General features: G+C 44.7%; 1 protein-coding gene and 1 pseudogene across 1 annotated transcript in view; both read left to right on the plus strand.

Moving 5' to 3' along the window:
* The window catches only part of CLYBL (citramalyl-CoA lyase), a 245040-nt gene that overhangs the window by 190961 nt on the left and 40120 nt on the right, over positions 1-13959 (plus strand). The window lies entirely within an intron of this gene.
* LOC136137825 (STING ER exit protein pseudogene) lies at positions 11345-12013 on the plus strand (annotated as a pseudogene).

Below are 13959 nucleotides of genomic sequence, written 5' to 3' on the forward strand. Positions count from 1 at the left end.
TACTTCTACTTCTTTTTTAATTATTCAGTTCAATAAACATTTATTAAGTAGGTACAACATGCTCGCCAGGTAGAAGAAACCAACATGTAGACAGGTCATTTCAGTAGATGGTGGCAAAAACTGACAGGGGTAACTGTACAGAGATGGATGTGAGCCGGTGTGTTGACTTATATATCAAAACTGAGAAATACCCTGGAAAGGAAGTTTATTGTCAGACAGACTTCTCTAGTCCTAAAGTTATCTTCCAGGGGAGCTCAAGAACCCATCCCCTAAGTGGACTGGGCAAGCCAGCCATTTACCACTGGTCACAATCAGAATTAGGAGTGTGGGTTTCACAATAACTTTTGGTTTTTCTAGTTAGAGAGTGGGAGCAGAATGTCAATAATGGCTCCATTTGACCCCCAGTGGAGGCCAACGGCCAGCTGCATGTGGGGTATGTCATATTAAATCTGTTAAAGCCAAAAAGAAAAAAAGAGAAGAAAAGAAAAAAGGAAGGAAGGATGGGAGGGAGGAAAGGTGGGAAATTTAAAAATGAAAGAATGCATTATATAACCATTATATGTTAATGGAAAAGTTTATATATTTAATTAAATAATTTATATTTCTTTATTCTACCAGTTCTTATCATTTAAAGGGATAGAATGATTAAACCCTAAATGTTATGTTTTATCAGAATCTTTGAGCTACTGCCATAACTGCATAATGGCCAATCCAAATCCAGTGTTCAGTATTAGAAAGCCAGCACAGCTCTTTCACTAAACTGTGTCCCTAACCCAGCTCTTATCAGAAATAAAGGAGATGTTTTAAATCTCCCTCTGCTGACTCTTTTACGTTATTGTTCTGTTGGTTCAGAACCTTGATGGTCAAGAGGTATTATTCTTTGAGGCACTAAACAAACACATCTAAAATCCAACTTATCTACACACACATCCCAAAATTTCACCTGTGGTTCCTCCTGGGTCTCCTCCCTCCATTGTTAGAAGACACCCCCCAGTTCCTAATATACACACAGAGAAGTGAGAAACGGAATTATCGTGGACCAGCAAAAGGATTGCTGATCAGTGCCCAGGGCTCAGAGGCTAGAAAGCGGGACTTGGTAGCAGAGCCTGTCTTTATATTGTCTTCCCAGACAGTCTTCCTGCCCCTACTGCATACCCCACTCTCACCATCACCCCCATCCTCCATGTGCAGTTGACCTCCTTTTTTGTTAGTGTACAGGCTCAGCTACTACAGCAGAAAGGCCCAAAGCTAGAGTGGCTCAAATTGAATGAAGTTTATTTCTCTCTCACCTAACAGTTCAGAGGCAGGTGGGTAGTCCAGGCAGGTAAGCAGCCCTCCTCCTTGAGGTCATCCAGAGACCCATGTTGCTTCTACCTGTTAGTCTGACGCCCTAATTTGCGTGGCTGAGACTCTCTTCATACCATGTTTGAGTTTCAGCCTGTGAGATGGGAGAAAAGAGAGTGGAGGGCAAGTGGCTTCCTTCTAAGAGGTTCAACGTTTCACACACCACTTCGGTTCTGTTCACATCCTAGCTGCCAGTGGAGCTGGGACATGCAGGCTTTCAAGGGTAAACCATGTGCCCTGCTCAAATCAAAGGAAGAGGGGAGAATGCGTGCTGGGGCCATTAGCAGTCTTGGCACACCCCTGCACAACCACCATGTGATGCCTGCCCTGTTATACATATATCACCCTACGTCTCAATTTTTCATTTCTGTTTATTGCAAGACTGGTGCACTTAAAAATATATATATTTTTAATTAACAGGGAAGTCCCTGTTAATGCTTCTTCAATGTAGTTTAAAGATAGGTAGGCATTATCTGTTCTTTGATTATGGATAAATAATTAATTATATATTAAATGTATTTATAAAGGTAAATAATAAATTTAAGCTAACTTTAAAAAAATGTATTCCGGGCTTCCCTGGTGGTGCAGTGGTTGAGAGTCCGCCTGCCGATGCAGGGGACAGGGGTTCGTGCCCTGGTCTGGGAAGATCGCACATGCTGCGGAGCGGCTAGGCCCATGAGCCATGGCCGCTGAGCCTGCGTGTCCGGAGCCTGTGTTCCACAACGGGAGAGGCCACAACAGTGAGAGGCCCGCGTACCGCAAAAAAAAAAAAAAGAATACTCGAATATTAGATATTTTGCATTTTTGTACCATTAAAATATTAGGCCAGCAGTACATTATTATTTCTATCCAAAAGGAAGCAATAAGGGTACATATTTCTACTATTGGAAGGAGGGGGTTCTCTTGGACAATTGACCAGAGTAGGGCTATACAGAGAATGGTGAATGTTGAAGCCAGAAAGAAACTCAGAAACCAATTTTTCAGGCCCCAAACACATCGAATTTTTATCTCAGGAATGCTACCATTTGTGGCATATTTTCCATAGCAGTTAAATGTGAGTTGCCAAGAAAATAATTCTGATTATGCGTGTTATTTGGCTTTGGAAGAAGTCGAAGCCTGACTTTTATGAAATATGGTAATCTTCCATGTTACTGTGTTATTAAACATTAAACGTTCTTAACACCCTTTTGAAAAACTGAAAAATTGTTAAGAATGGCTGGATTTAAGAAGACAACAATGGAAGCCATGTTGTTAAGCACATTGAGTGGATGAAGAGTTAGTCTAACATCTTAATCAATCAAAACTTCTTACCAGCCTTCTTATGAGTCAGCTGTGTGGCTAGCCACCTTAATCACAGCCACCTCCATTCAAAAGGTGACATATGCATACAGCCTGAAAAAAGATAGAAACCTTCGTGTTCTTTACTACCTTCTTAGTCAAACAGCACCAAATAGTGCTTATTGCCAAACCATATTTGATGTGGCTTGAGAAATAAGCTAACACACAGTCCAAATTTGAATCTTTAAAATCATCATCACTCCTAGACCACAACAGCAACAGATGGACAAAGGAAGAAATGGAATGTGGTCACATTTTGTACCAACAGCATAGACCTTTTCAGGTGGCAGTGAGTCATTTGCCATCTGCAACCTGTGGCCTTCCATTCCTGCCAAGGCACCAATTCAAGATTCCGGGTTTGGGTTTCTATGTTGAAATGAAAACATTCAGCAGGTTGCTATCTGTGCTTTTTTATCAAGCAGTGGTGAGTACACTAGACTTACCTGCCCTCCTGAAGAATCCAGCAAACAGAAGGCCATGGTCCCTGTAGGAAAGTAGACTTTGGATATTTAAGATCTGATTTCATATAAAATGAAAGGTGTAAGATTTAATAGGCAGGCTATCCCACTATCTGTGAGTATATCGACTTCTTTGGGGACTCTCCTCAGTGTCAGGAGACCAGCCCCCTGTGTTTTCCTTTGGTTTGGGCACTAGGGACATGAGAGTCACAAGCTACCATCCCTGTCCTCGTGTGGTTACAGTCCTGGTGTGTGGACGCTGAGTTCTTGAAAACAGGTCAAGCTAGTATGAGCTCAGAACCAACCCCAAGTGGGTGGGCACCAGGAAATGGGAGTTTAAATTCGTACACCCCAGGACTTCCCTGATCGTCCAGTGGCCAAGGCTCCACGCTCCCAAATGCAGGGGGCCCAGGTTCAATCCCTGGTCGGGGAACTAGATCTCACATGCATGCCGCAACTAAGAGTCCACATGCTGCAACTAAAAGATCCCACATGCCGAAATGAAGATCCCACGTGCCGCGACTAAGACCCAGTGCAGCCTAAATAAATAAATATTAAAAATCATAATAAATAAATTTGTACACCCCCTTTTTAAAAAGCAGTTTTAGTATACATGTTTAAATGAGTATGTATTTTTTTTTAATCTAACATTGTTAACCACTTATGTTACACCATTTTCTTTTCTTTTTTTTTTTTTTTGCGGTACGCGGGCCTCTCTCCGTTGTGGAGCACAGGCTCCGGACGCGCAGGCTTAGTGGCCATGGCTCACAGGCCCAGCCGCTCTGCGGCATGTGTGATCTTCCCGGACCGGGGCACGAACCCATGTCCCCTGCATCGGCAGGCAGACTCTCAACCACTGTGCCACCAGGGAAGCCCTGTTACACCATTTTCAATCCTCACCAATTCCTGAGTCAGCACTTTTATTGTCCCCATTTTTCAGATGAGGACACTGAGGTGCAGTGATGTGCAGTGGATAGCAGACTATCCAGTCTCTTAGAGAGCCAGTCACTGGCCCAGTTGGGACTGGAACCTAGACTTGCTAGATTCAGAGCCGGTTTAGAAGGAGGCTGTGAGAGTTGAAATTTCATGGCCATTCTTTTTTTTTTTTTTTTTTTTTAACGTTTGTGGAGAATGTGTTGGGTTTTTTTGTTTGTTTGTTTGTTTTTGCGGTACACAGGCCTCTCACTGTTGTGGCCTCTCCCGTTGCGGAGCACAGGCTCCGGACGCGCAGGCTCAGCGGCCATGGCTCACGGGCCCAGCTGCTCCGCGGCATGTGGGATCTTCCCGGACTGGGGCACGAACCTGTGTCCCCTGCATCGGCAGGCAGACTCTCAACCACTGTGCCACCAGGGAAGCCCTGTTGGGTTTTTTTTTTAAGATTTAATTTTTTATTTATTTTTGGCTGCGTTGGGTCTTCGTTGCTGCATGCAGACTTTTCTCTAGTTGCGGCGAGCAGGGGCTACTCTTCGTTGCGGTGCATGGGCTTCTGATTGCAGTGGCTTCTCTTTGTTGCAGAGCACGGGCTTAGGCGTGTGGGCTTCAGTAATTGTGGCACGCGGGCTCCGTAGTTGTGGCTCACGGGTTCTAGAGCACGGGCTCTGTAGTTGTGGCACACGGGCTTAGTTGCTCTGCGGCATGTGGGATCCTCCTAGACCAGGGATTGAACCCGTGTCCCCTGCATTGGCAGGTGGATTCTTACCTACTGCGCCACCAGGGAGGTCCCTCATAGCCGTTCTTTTGGCGCCTAAATGAGCATGTGATTTGACTTTGCATTTGTACTTCTAGGATTTAGCCTAAGGGAATATTCAGACAAGTGCTGTAAGATGAATGTTCTCAGATATTCATTACAGCTTTTTGTATATAATCTTTTAGGTATCAGGGTGAATGTCATATCCTCAAAGAAGCTGTTTTGCTACCCTATCTCAAGCACCTCCCCCCATCACTCTCCCATTATTAAATTCTGTTCTCTTACTAGATTGTTTCATAGTCTGCATTTGTTTATTGGTTTACTTGTTTATTAGTTGTTTTCTGACTGGAATATAAGTTCTGTGTAGGCAGGGAGCTGTTATCTCCATTACTTAAAATAGTACCTGGCACGTGAAGAGTATTTAGTAAATATCTGTTGAATAAAATGAATGAATTAATAGCAAAAGAATTGGAGAAAATTTAAATCTTAATCATTAGGGGATTGATTAAATAAATTATGGCATATCCATGCAATAGAATACTCTGCAGTCATTACAAATGATTATATAGATTATCCCCTACATAAAGGTGTTTCCTACCTGTTGTGTGAAAAAGACATGGCATAATGCATGTGTATATGATCCCCATATCGGCCAGGGCTCCTGGTAGCCAACCACAGAATCTACTGAGTTTAAGCAGAAAACAAATAGTTTATTATAGGCTATTGGGTAAATCAGAGACTCTGTAAGATATGCAAAGAGGGGTTCTGCAGACAGAGCACAAGATTGGGAGCCTGACACATGAGTTCTTCCTAATCTCGACTGCTGACTGGCTGTGGGATCTCTGGATAAGTTCTCTGGGTAAGTCTTATAACCCTCACGTTCTTCAGGCAAACATGGATAATAATACCTGGCCCTGTGTACACCGCAGGACTGCTGTGATGGCAAATGAGAGACAAGCCCTCCTTTGAACTGTGTATGCACATACATCATCGTTTTCAGGTGATTTTGAATGTCTGAGCACATAGACTTCATTCTAAAACCATATTGCTTGGCATTGGGACACATTGGTCCTCTCTATTAACTAACTGTACGTCGCTGCACGTTGAATTGCCCTGTGACAGTGGTCTGGACAAAAAGGCTGGTAATTCCAGCAGTTGTGTTTGCGAAGCTTGTCCTAAAATCATCTTCTGTGTGACTTCAGCCACTCTCCCTGTGGGGCAACCTTTGCCTCTGCTTTGAGCCTGCCCTTTTCTCGAGGGTCACTAAGCTTGCCATCTGCAGGGAACTTGCTTTTCTCATCCCTGGGACCTACACTGTGCTGGCCACCAAGCTTGGCTTCTTCCCTGAGAGTCTTCCTCAGTCACCTTCATTATTTATGAGGGCTGACACCTAGAGCATCAGCATTCAAAGTCAATGTCAACTGACTAGGTATAAATCAAAGGCCGGATTCAGTGAGTTTTTTAATTTCCTTATTTGTTTTTTGCATATTCTCTTTATATAAGAAAAAAATCTTTGGTTCTCTCTTCCTACCTGTCATTAGAGGAAAATAGCATTGTGATATGACTGGGGATTTTAACAGGTACTGATATCATGAAGAAGAACTTCATGTTCCTGAAACCAGGTGTTTGTTGCAAGATGGGGTGATTTTCCATTTCTTCTGTGTCCAGAAGCCTTTCCTGGCAGAACTTTTAGCCCATGAGACTTTTCATCTTCACCTTGCATGAAGAGCAAAGAGCGACTTGGTTCTGACGCTTGGGTTAGAGGAGCCACTGAGCATCCACACAGTCCATTATGCTAAATCACACCTGGTGTCCGCGCAGAGAAGGCGCTGGTAAGCATCCTCGCCACTGGGACGAAAACCTCTGACCCTGACTCTAGAACACGGCAGTGTTGCAGGGAGCCTTCCGAGAGCCTGGCTCACCGGCACAGCAAATTATCCTGCTTGTTCTCAAGTTAAATGCTTTATGAAAATTTACTGGGCGCAAAAAGAGGGAGGAAAACCCAAGTGGTTCCGCAGTGAGCCTGCCTGGCACCAGTGAAAGAATGAAGCCGAGGAGAAAGTCAACATGAAGAGCTGGCAAGAGGAAAAGGTGTCAAATGCAATGAAAACCAAGTGTGGTGCCAGCCATTGCATTGTTTTACTAGTATTTTCTCGAGGAAAATATTTAATTATAGAAGATCTGGTGTCCGTGAGCTAGTAAAGATGACGCTGGGCTCTGCCACGGTACCCATTTTCAGAGCAATTATGGTGTAAGATGTGGAAGTCGGCAGAGAGAAACGTCCACGTGGCCTGGTCCTTGAGAAGCACTCTTTGCTGTAACCAAAGCTTAGTTGTCAAAGGGCAGAATCTGCCCTTTTTAAAATAGAATGTTCTGATGGCTATCATCATCCTCCATTCTTCCATTTTACATGTTATATTTTTCTTTCCCTTTCCTCGTTGATTTTCTTTGGCCACGCCACGTGGCTTTCGGGATCTTAGTTCCCTGATCAGGGATCAAACCCAGGCCCCATCAGTGAAAGCACCGAGTCCTAACCATTGGACCTCCAGGGAATTCCCCTCCTCGTTGATTTTTAGAATAAAATAATATGTATAAGGAATAAGGTGGAAAAGTTCTACCCTTTAAAATACTTATACATTTGCCACCTAAAAGAAACAAAGTCTTTTTAAATTCACTTTCTTTGGGAAATAGCTAGGAAGCAAGACAAACAACAACGACAAACCATGAAAAATAAATGATCAGCTACTATAAAATGAGATTGTGAGTGTATATTTGAGTAACAGAAATCAAAATATACGAAGGTAGAACCAACAGGTAATATTGTGTGGGGAATTTTAAAATTTCTTTTAGCTGTAAAGCCTCACCTACCTTAAAAGCAGTTTGTAAGAATAATGATCCAGTTTAATGTGCTGCAAGAAATACTTCTTTACATTGTATCTGCCATCACAGGGCTTATTCAGTTACCTGATTTCTTCATTCATGGTTGCCAGGAAGACTGATTAATACTAAGGAATGGAAAGAATCCTGTTTGGGGTGCTCTTCTGTCGCAGGGTAAAGCTTCCTGCCCAGAACAGAAGTCAAGGCCTTGAGCCTGCAGCTAGCTCAAATTCCTGTTAGCTTGGTTCGTTTAATTGCAAGGTTGTTTGGGCCTTATCATTAGACATTTATACTTCTGTCTGTAAGCTTTTATAACCTCCTACTTAAGGAGACAAGATTCTTTGTGTCAGCACCTAGGTGAAGTGTTGTTGAAGCACTTGGCGCACAGACAGGAATTTCCCGGCGGCAACAAACGTGGGTGCAGCCGGGCTCCTTCATAACCTACCTTAGCGCAGCCTCAGAGAGAAAAAGCCAACTTGCCTCCAAAATTTGGTGATGGGAAGGGAAACAAATGTTTTCCACCAAAGAAGTGAAGCAGCTTTGGCTTCAAAGAAAAAGCTGGTTCTTTATGTTTACATTAAGACCATTTGGATCCATTTCTAGCAATGTATCTCACTGTTAGCTTGAGAGGTAAAGGAAGTCATCAGCCAAAATACGTTGCGGGCATCACAGTAAAACTGCTCAGGCCAGGATACCGGTGACACGGCTGTTACCTGATACGTATCTGGAACCACGGCAAGGCTGCCTCATTAAATTATGAACCGATCACTCTTGATTTGTTGTTAAAGAAGAATGAAAGGCCCGCGGCCCCGCCCTGTGTGGGTACCCCGTGCCACCTGTGGCACATGGCAAGGTTCTCACCCTACAATGAAGAAGGGCAGGTGCAGAGTCCTTTGATGACACAGTTCCCTTTCGCTTGTTTACTTTTATTCTCCCACGCAGACTGAAACCCGGCAGGAGGGCTTTTAAACCAAAAGTTTATTACCTCCTCTAGCCCAGAGAAGTCACCAAACACAAATAGAGCAGGTTGAGAGGGAGAGGGCAGCTTTGCTTGCGGCTGTGCTTTGCGCCAGGTGGGAAGGGAGCCGTCTTCTCCGCTGTCGGAGGGCCAGGACGGAGGAAGACCAATTAGAAGGCGCGAGTAGGGGGGTGGGCTATCCTTCCCACTCCACGTGTTCTTTCCATTTTCGCTTTCAAGGGCTTTCAAGGGCTTTCAAGGTATGGTACTGTGAACCCCCCAGATCCGAGACCCGCGTACAACACCCATTCCAAAGACAAAAAGATTAGCTTTCACAGCAGCGAGAAGCCCGCGCACCGCAACGAAGACTAGCTCCCACTCACCGCAACTAGAGAGCCAGCGTGCAGCAACGAAGACCCAACGCAGCCAAAAAATTAAATAAATAAATTAATTTATTGGGGAAAAAAAAAAAGCTTTGGGACTAGAGGCCCTCTCTGGATAAAAGCGCTCTCGGGGGATGGGGAAGTTGCCCACAGGCAGGGCTGACTCAAGCAGGGACCTTCTCCACTTAGTGCTGTAAGGGCTGCGGGGTGGACCTTCCCGCAGTCCGGGCCGAGCACCAGGAAGCTTCCGATGTGGAAGCTGCTTCCTCAAGTGAACTGTGATTCTTGTCCCACTTCCCCCATCACCCTTTCCTCCCCCAACGGAACAGGGCCTCCTAAAACATGGGCTCTCCCCTGCCCGCTTGGGAATCTCCTTTCTGTCCGTCTCCTGGCACCAGCACCTTCCCTCCCTAACCTCATAGATACTGACCATCTGCCTTTTGATTCACTCATTATTCCTACCTGTGCCCTTTGCCTTTACCAGCCCTCTGCTGGGTGTTCCTCCCTCATCTGCACCTATTGAGATCCTCAACTTCCTGCCTCCCAGCTCAGCCTGCCGTGCTCCCTCCTGCCTCTAAGTCCCCTCAAGTCTGTTCCACTGACTTGAACTGTTACTTCAATTCTCATCCTATGGGCGTTGTGTCGCCCCAGCTACATGATACATTCCTCTATTGGTTTATATGTCAATATGAAGGATTTATATATCGTTCCCTCTCCTCCACACCTGTCCCTAACACCGGGCATGGTGGATAACATTTGACTGAGCCCTCCCCTACTTGTTAAAGAATTTTAATTGCACCAAACCAGGCACATCAGGCAGAATAAGAGAATAATATTCAGATAATTTTCTTTTCAGAATCACAAACACTCTTTTTTTAAAAAGGACGAATCCTATCAGTTATCTAAATGTTTTCAAGTATCTGGACGTTTGGTCTTAAGTACATAAAACACCTCATGAGTGATGACATTGTTCAGTTTTCCTCTGGATCCTTCCCATCATGGGGCCATGGCTCCTGCCCACTCCCTACCCCCCAGGAGAGAGCAGTCATAGCACCCCTTCCTCACTCAGATCATCCCACTTGGAACAGATCTCATGGTTCCTTGTGCCCTGCTAGAACACAGAAATAACGTTGCTCCTCTGAGGCTGAGAACAAGCAATGAGAACAAAGAAAATAATGAGTGGAGAGAGCCATGAACTTGCAGACTCCAGAGCTCCAGTCAAATCTGAGCGTGGTGGTCATTACTGGCTTTGGGAAGAGCGATGCAAGCCTTTAGTAAGTAAATACTTTGTCTTTGCGAAGAGCTGTGTGCAAAGTGTACCTCAAAGCCTCACTGTTAAATCATAAAGTTAACAAGAAATGTAAAAAACACGGGCAGCTATGCCCATGCAGGACATCTTCTCAGGAGTAGCTCCACAGTTCCCTATAGGTTTGGGTTTGAGGTCCCTCAGAGGCTCATGGGGTAGCCTGGCAAGGTCCTCAGAAAAAAAAACCCCAACAACACAAGACCTGTCATATATAGTTGAGGAAAATCCATTAGGAGTAGATGGGGAAAGGGCAAAGTGAAAGAGGAGCATGGCGGGGAGGTGGTGGATAAGGCCTTGGCAACAGGAAGGCTAAACACCAGCCACTCACCAGTCAGGGGTGAGGGCAGAGTTGAGTGAAGAGGCTGATGGAAGTAAGCCCTTTCTTTCCACTTGAGTTTCCTCTTCTCAGGGAATTTTCATTGTATTTTGTTAAGAGATGAAGACTGAAACCACAAAATAAAAATATCACAAACCTCCCTATTGTATACAAACGAGTAGACCAGAAATATATCAAGAGCCTAAATGTTGTTAGAATTAAAACTATAAAACTACTAGAAGACGACATGTGTAAGTCTTCATAATGTTGGATTAGGCAATGATCTCAAAATGATAACAAAAGCACAAGCTACCAAAGAAAAAATAGATAAATTGGACTTAAGCAAAATTATAAATTTTGTGCATCATAGGACACTATCAAGAAAGTGAAATAAGGGCTTCCCTGGTGGTGCAGTGGTTGAGAGTCCGCCTGCCGATGCAGGGGACACAGGTTCATGCCCCGATACGAGAAGATCCCACATGCCGCGGAGCGGCTGGGCCCGTGAGCCATGGCCGCTGTGCCTGTGCGTCCGGAGCCTGTGCTCCGCGACGGGGAGGGCCACAACAGTGAGAGGCCCGCGTAACGCAAAAAAAAAAAGGAAGTGAAATGAGGTGAATGACGTCATTTCTGTGCGACTCTTACTTTTGCCTTTATAATTTCCGGTGCTGCTCTGAGCTATGCCTAAAGTAGTTTCCCGGTCCGTAGTCTGCTCCGATACCCGGGATCGCGAGGAGTATGACGACGGCGAGAAGCCCCTTCACGTCTACTACTGTTTATGCGGCCAGATGGTCCTGGTGCTGGACTGTCAGTTGGAGAAATTGCCTGTGAGGCCCCGGGATCGGTCCCGTGTAATTGATGCTGCCAAACATGCCCACAAGTTTTGTAACACAGAAGATGAGGAGACTATGTATATTCGGAGGCCTGAAGGCATTGAAAGACAGTACAGGAAGAAATGTGCAAAGTGCGGGCTGCCACTCTTCTACCAGTCCCAACCGAAGAATGCTCCTGTGACCTTCATTGTGGATGGAGCAGTAGTCAAGTTAGGCCAGGGTTTTGGGAAGACGAATATATATACTCAGAAACAAGAGTCTCCTAAGAAAGTGATGATGACGAAACGGACTAAAGACATGGGCAAGTTCAGCTCTGTCACTGTGTCTACTATTGATGAAGAGGAAGAGGAGATTGAGGCTAGAGAAGTTGCTGACTCGTATGCGCAGAATGCCAAGGTGATTGAGAAGCAGCTGAAGCGCAAAGGCATGAGTAAGAGGCGGCTGCAGGAGCTGGCTGAACCGGAAGCCAAGAAAGCGAAAATGAAGGGAACCTTGATTGACAACCAGTTCAAATAATCAGGACCTTTCCGTGAACCCAGACTGGAGGCAAGCATTTAGATGAGGAGGAAAAAGTGTTTTCTTGACTACATGGACTGGTTCCTACCTTTATGCCCCAGCAGAAGGCTTTACGTGGCTTCCCAGTGATTCTCCTACATTCAGTGAGATATTTTTTGCGGTGTGCGGGCCTCTCGCTGTTGTGGCCTCTGCCGCTGCGGAGCACAGGCTCCGGACGCGCAGGCTCAGCGGACATGGCTCACGGGCCCAGCCGCTCTGGCATGTGGGATCCTCCCAGAGCGGGGCACGAACCCATGTCCCCAGCATCGGCAGGCGGACTCCCAACCACTGCGCCACCAGGGAAGCCCTCAGTGAGGTCTTTGAGTTCATCTGACCTGCTTTCTAGAGATGGATTTTTCTCAATCTTTCTGTGTATAGGTCTTCTGTACTATTTTTTGTCCATTTGATATAAACTTCTTCATCTGTGTAGAAGCTCTGTGAATAGATCAGTGCTTCAGTGTGTCTGGTTTCTAAAGGAGCTATTCTTATTCCTTCTTCAAAGTTTATAAAATGTTTAAAGATTTTTGAAATCTTGGCACAGGGATATCAGCTCGGTGCTTTGTGACCGCCTGGAGGGGTGGGATAGGGAGAGTGGGGGGGAGGGAGACCCAAGAGGGAAGAGATATGGGAACATATGTATATATATATAACTGATTCACTTTGTTATAAAGCAGAAACTAACACACCATTGTAAAGCAATTATACCCCAATAAAGATGTTAAAAATATATATATATGGTGTCATAGAAAAAAGTAACATGAATTACATTTAAAGTTACAACAAGCCAGATCCTTTTAAGTGGCTCTGTCTCTGTTCTTAGACTGGCAGGTATTGGCTAGGGTTTGAATCTCTCTACTGTCAGAGACAATCCATAACAAGCCAGAATCTGCATAAAGTTTCCTTTACCTCAAATGTTAAAACTCTAGGCACGCCAACCCTTATCAGATGTTGTACATACAGAAGGAAAAGCCAGGTTCAAGTGCAGGGATAGGATAGCTCTGATCTGAATGAAAATGGGGTCTTGGTAAGCAACCCAAGGGAGCTACCATCTTATCAAGCAGCTAAGAGCGTTGCTTCCATGTGAGGGCACATGGGAGGGAGACATGGGAGAGTAAGAAATGACACCGACTCTAGGTCCATCCACCTCACTACAGATAACTCAATTTCGTTTCTTTTTATGGCTGAGTAATATTCCATTGTGTATATGTGCCACATCTTTATCCATTCATCTGTTGATGGACACTTAGGTTGCTTCCATGTCCTGGCTATTGTAAATAGAGCTGCAATGAACTTTGTGGTACATGACTCTTTTTGAATTGTGGTTTTCTCAGGGTATATGCCCAGTAGTGGATTTGTTGGGTCGTATGGTAGTTCTATTTGTAGTTTTTTAAGGAACCTCTATGCTGTTCTACATAGTGGCTGTATCAATTTACATTCCCACCAACAGTGCAGGAGGGTTCCTTTTTTGCCACACCCTCTCCAACATTTATTGTTTCTGGATTTTTTGATGATGGCCATTCTGACCGGGGTGAAATGATATCTCATTGTAGTTTTGATTTGAATTTCTCTAATGATTGATGATGTTGAGCATTCTTTCATGTGTTTGTTGGCAATCTGTATACCTAGAGTCTGTCATACAGAGTGAAGTAAGTCAGAAAGAGAAAAACAAATACCGTATGCTAACACATATATACGGAATCTAAGAAAAAAAAAAGGTCATGAAGAACCTAGGGGTAAGATGGGAATAAAGACACAGACCTACTAGAGAATGGACTTGAGGATATGGGGAGGGGGAAGGGTAAGCTGTGACAAAGTGAGAGAGTGGTATGGACATATATACACTACCAAATGTAAAATAGATAGCTAGTCAGAAGCAGCCGCATAGCACAGGGAGATCAGTTCGATGC

This window comes from Phocoena phocoena, chromosome 18 (genome assembly GCF_963924675.1).
Source record: "Phocoena phocoena chromosome 18, mPhoPho1.1, whole genome shotgun sequence".
NCBI classification, from domain to species: Eukaryota; Metazoa; Chordata; class Mammalia; order Artiodactyla; family Phocoenidae; genus Phocoena; species Phocoena phocoena.